Here is a 5,568-nt window from a genome sequence, read left to right on the forward strand (position 1 = left end):
GGAAGAGCAACAGAAGAGGTATTCTTCCAAAGACAAATACTACAAGACATTATCTTCCTCAGTCCATTTGGTTGAGGTCGAATCAGAAGAAGGTCAAAAAAGTTCAGAATAAATGGAGGTGCTGGTGGCCAAAATGGCAAAGCTGAAGCACCCTATCAGCTGCAAGGCTTTAATAAAGCCACCAAAAGAGCCACCACCATTTATAGGCGGGCTCGTCCCGAACAAACCAGCACAAAACAAGGTATATTCTTTCGATTTAACCAAAGTTGTAGCTTTGTTTGATGAGATGCTCCTACAAAAGGTGATAGAAATGCCTCACAGGTTGCCTAAACCAAAAGAACTCAAGGGCAGACAGTATTGCAAATGGCATAACTCTTGAAATCACTCCACCAATAGTTGTGTTGTTTTCAGAGATGTCATACAAGAAGGAATAACAGCATGAAGGCTTAAGCTAGTTGAGAAACCTCCCACAGCGACAACAGACCTTTTTCCTTAAACTCTAGCGAACATGGTCAACTTAAACTGGCCAAAACATAGGTAGAAGAGTCACGAAAGAGATGAATCGAAGGCCAAAGGCTACCATCTCAGCTAGAGTAGTTCTGTGTAGCATGTGCAAATGTGAATGTGAGCTAGAAATAGCTTTGGATGAGCAGAAACAACCCACGGCTAGCATTTTTGACAAAATTGGAGCATGATGCTAGCAGACCTCAGTTCTAGCTCTATCCAGGGGCACAGCGAGACAGAAATCCTATCAAAAGCATGCCCAACACATCAGAAAGGTGGCTGGGCAGCCAATGAAGGAAATGCCAATTAAAGTACCCGAAAATGATAGGTCATTGCCAATTAAAGTACCCACAAGGAAGTCTCCATTCTAGGCTGGGCCCACAAGGAGCTCCAGTTCTTGAACAACTGCGTGACAAATGAGACCACAAAAGATACAAGAGAATTTGCAATCCTTCATGGTCATCACATGCTCTACCAATTCTCATAGAATATTTTTGTTTTCCATACCCTTTCTTTCTTTAAACCTTAACCCATAACCCCATTACAACCGTATTTTAAGACCTTTTGATCCTAGAAATTGTGTGAATTTAATTTCTGGAGATGTGATATGAAGAGCAAGCTTATAGGATTTGATTTTGTTTTCATACATTCATTTTTCTTGAGTGAAACACTTAACCCAAACTTTGAGCGTGTTCTTTGTGAGTGACATTCTTGGTGAGATTTGGAGTTGAAGCTTTGATTTACATATACCTATCCGGGTTGAGTGAGTTGTATTGATATTGGCTATTTCACATACTACACTTGAGAATGTTATGTACGGTTTTGTTAACTTTTGAATCATGCTTGTGGTTTATATGACGGTTATTTGATTCTTTAGAGTTATATATCTTGCGCGATTTATTGAGACTAATATGTGGAGGCCTAACATTCTTTTGAGTCTTAGTTTTGTTTTGTTTTGCTTGAGGGCAAGCAAAGTCTAAGTTTGGGGGTAATTGATATAACAATTATTTCGTACATTTTTATTACCTTTCTCTTAAATTCTTGCTATGTTCTTAAGAGAGTTTAGTCCATTTTTACTTAGTTTTGTGTTTTACTAGGTTTGTAGAGTAAATATGGAAAAGCTAGCAAAAGGAGCAATTTTGGGATTGAATTATGATGTGCAATCCTGGGAGCAGAATGTGCTGGGTAGATTGGACAAATTTACAGAATATACTGTGCTTCCTCAGAGCAAACTAGATTTTTAGCCTTATATTGTTGGAAAGATACTGATGTTAGCTTTCTGTAGAATTTTACGGTTCATGATTCGGACGTGTGTGGAGAGAGTTGTGGCCATTTTAGTACAGACAGTTCGGGCAGAATGTGCTCTGCGGGTTTTGCAAAATATTCCTTTTGAAGTTCAATCCTTGGAGTTTAATTTATGTCAATTATATTTGGGAAGTGTCTATAAGGATGCAAGGTTATTTTCTAAGGTCTGATCCTATATTTAGTGGGATTTTGCATCAAAGACAATTGAAGCCAAACTAGGAAAGCATAGTTACCAAGTCAAAAGAGGATTTGTTCCTTATTTAAAGATGACCATAAAATAGGGTTCTCTTATGCTGGAATTTGAAGGAGAGTCAAAGAGTCGCTGCCATTGTCAAGTTCTCGAGCATCGTCACAATCCATAAGTTTTATTTTATGTTTTCTAGTTTTTCAATTATGTTTTCTTTGAACATGAGTAACTAAATTATTATCTAGGGCGAGGATGACGCCCGAGCATGGATAATTATGATTTCTAATGTTATTTAATGGATTCTGTTTGGGCCCAAATTCGGCACACCCAAAACCAAGAGACAAGCCCATGATGAAATTGCCTGCCCAGCCCAAAGACTTGAGAAAAATAAAAATAAGATCCAGACAGATTGGGCTTCACACCAAGAATGTTGAAAACAAAGCTTCAGCCCAAAGAAAGGCCCAAAGAGGAAACTGACAAGATAGGCTTCAAAAGATCAGCCCATGAATTATTGATTAGGTTCAGACCCAAGGGACCAAAAACATACCCACGTGATTGCCTCAGCTTTAGAAAAGTCAGCAATACCAACTGAAATTTAAAAATATGAAAGGGACGTCTCTGAAACACTGCCAAATTAAAGATCAAAAAACCATCTATGTTCAAGATCTTGCTCCAAATCAATGCACCACCCCCCCCCCCCCCCCCCAGGGATTCACGGATCACACTTTCTAAATCAGAACGGAAAACAGGGAACCATTCAGAAAATACAAAAGAAAAGGGCAAACCGCCATAGAAAGCCTACACAGATAGTGGCGGTGGTTTTAATTAGAAGACTGCCACCCAGGAAACCAGGGAAGGGACTGCTTTAGGAGGTGACTGCTCAGAACCTATCTGCCTTGATTGATAAGAAATCCTTCTTACTTTATGTTATAAGAGATCTTTTTGCCGCCCATTATTTAGGATTAAAAATCACCTCCCCAGGAGGATCTCTTATAAAAAACGAAAGTAGGCAAAGAAAAAAAAGACACTCAACTCATCAACCAAAAAAAACAACAGCAGGAAAAACAGCCAAGAGCTCACTTGAATTCCAAGAGAAACCAACCTTAAATCAGAATTCCAAGGTTCAGACTTAGAAAACAAATTTCCTAGAACGAGATCCCTCGTTACAAATTTGGTTCAGCAAAAGCCAAGACAAACATAGTCTGAGTTTTCACAACTATGAAAACCTCAACAAATTTTACAGCATGGTTCCAGCTTGCTAAATCCTCGAGAATAGCCACTTCTGTCCCTTCAGACTGAAGAAGTCACAGTTCTGCCCGCTTAAGAGCCTCCCAAGGCTTGAAGTAGATTGAAGCTCTGCCAAAATCGAACTTTGGTATCGATTTACAGCTGAAGCCAAGCAGCTAAAGTTGTTGACAGTACAGTCCAGCATAGACATACCCAGTCCAGCCCGGATCAGAAGTTTCTACCCAGGCAGAAATGGGATTCCAGCCATCCTTTTGCCTTTCTAGAGTTGATTTCTCCCTTCTTAATTTTGTAAAAGGCAGTTCTGCCTGAAACAGTACTTTATTTATCTATTCTGGCCAGAACAACCATTTTTGATACTGAGATAAATTGTGAAAGTCCTCACCAGTCTGAGGCAAGAAAAGAACTTACTTGGGAGATATTCCTCACCCAAATTCACAATCGTTTGTTTTAGAAGTCAGTAACTTGAGGCGCAAGTTATCCACTCTAAAAATAAGTCTGCTAGAATTTACATTGCTAGCAGTGGCACGCTCGCACACCAAAGAAAGTTGACTTGCCGACCAACAAGTGGTCTCCAAGCCAGTGGGGAACTTCGCCCTTCCACATCAGGAGTTAAACACGAAAACGGGTGAACACAAAGGAAAAGAGGGTCGAGACTTTTTGCCAAAATTTCGGCAGTCTCCCCTGAAAAACGGATTTTTCCCAAATTTTCAACCTACCAAACCACATTAATAAATCTCAACTAGTAGCATGCACAATATAGAAGCACACAATTTACAAAATGGGCCTCCGGCCTTACATCCAATCCTAATATGGGCAATAACAGAGCAATTCTAAAGAAATTCAGTTTACAAATGAAATGAAGTTCAATGGAATTAACAACAGTAAAGAGTGTCCTACAGAAGCTCGGGGCTCGAAAATTCAAGTCTCAACTCGGCCGCTCGACTCAGATTAAGCTACTGCCTCGGGGGTGCAAAACAGAAAACTTGTGAGTTGACAAAAATTAGTTTTGTTATAATCAAAAACAACATACTAACCCCACAGTCTGGAAAACTATGCTAAAACATGCAATTGAAACTATTCGTATGTAATCACAATGAAACTGAGGTACTCTTGCACTCCTTATATAATATAGAACTATCCAAGTGTTTTGACTCAAACCGAACCTCTTCCTGAGACATAGGCTTACAAAACGAAATATGTAAGGGAAGCTTTTAAGAAAATTAAGTGTATATACATATATATAGTTATATACATATAGACCACGAAAAATCTCATAACTGTATAGATATACACCCTGATATCCATAAAAAAAAATATATATATATATATATAAATCTCACACCAACACGAGTACCGGGGAAACAATCCAACATAGGGATTGTTTGACTAGCCCGCAGGGTTTCAACTTTATACCTTACGTCTAGGAATGAGTTGTCCAACTGGGGGACTACCACTCTACAACACACAAGTCATTAAAATCCAACGCCACGTGTGGCCAAACCCAACCAACTATGTCTTACGTGCACAGACTGCTTTACCACACGCTAGAAAATCTAACGCCACGTGTGGCTACAGTAACCAGGGGAGGGTACTTAACATGTTGCAATTACATACTCTAATAACCATCAACAAAGTACCCAATTATTATCAATCAGTTGCGCAGTTATTTAATCATAAAGTAAATAACAATTTCGCAAAACATATAACCCATATCCAAAACAATTATAAACTTCAAATATCAAAATGACCTTAATTTCCATAATTAAACGATATATAAACTCCATAGTCAAAATAAATGCATGGTAATTTAATCGTTGAAAATAATGCTATTTCAAAACAAAGTCCACTCACAGAAAGTCTGACGCTAAATGACCCTGATAGGGTCCTGCTTGCTGAGCACGCTGAACCAGAGTACCTATTAAAGAATACGAGGACTAGATTAATGAAAATACTTTGAACGAGAACTTTAAAAACAAACTCCTAGTTTTCCCGGGACTCAAGTGTGTTTCGAAACGTGAAATAACCTCGGAAGACTCTCGGTCAGCCGAGTGGTCAAACTTGCCAAACCTGGTCTGCCAGGCCCGAGGGCCTACGACCTTCGATTTTCGATTCGAAAGTTCCTACGGGTTCAACAAAGTTTGATAAACACGTCCTGTAAGTTTGTACAGATCGAGTGGTCGGATCAATCTCGATCGCACGATCAGACATTTACCATTTTACATAATCTTTGAATCATTGATTCGGAGTATCTAGGACTCCGATTCTCGATCCGTGAGTTCCTATACGATCCTAGATCAACATACTTGGAATTATAGCCGATCCAA

The sequence above is a fragment of the Prunus persica genome, chromosome G2 (assembly GCF_000346465.2).
Source record: "Prunus persica cultivar Lovell chromosome G2, Prunus_persica_NCBIv2, whole genome shotgun sequence".
In the NCBI taxonomy this organism is placed as follows: domain Eukaryota; kingdom Viridiplantae; phylum Streptophyta; class Magnoliopsida; order Rosales; family Rosaceae; genus Prunus; species Prunus persica.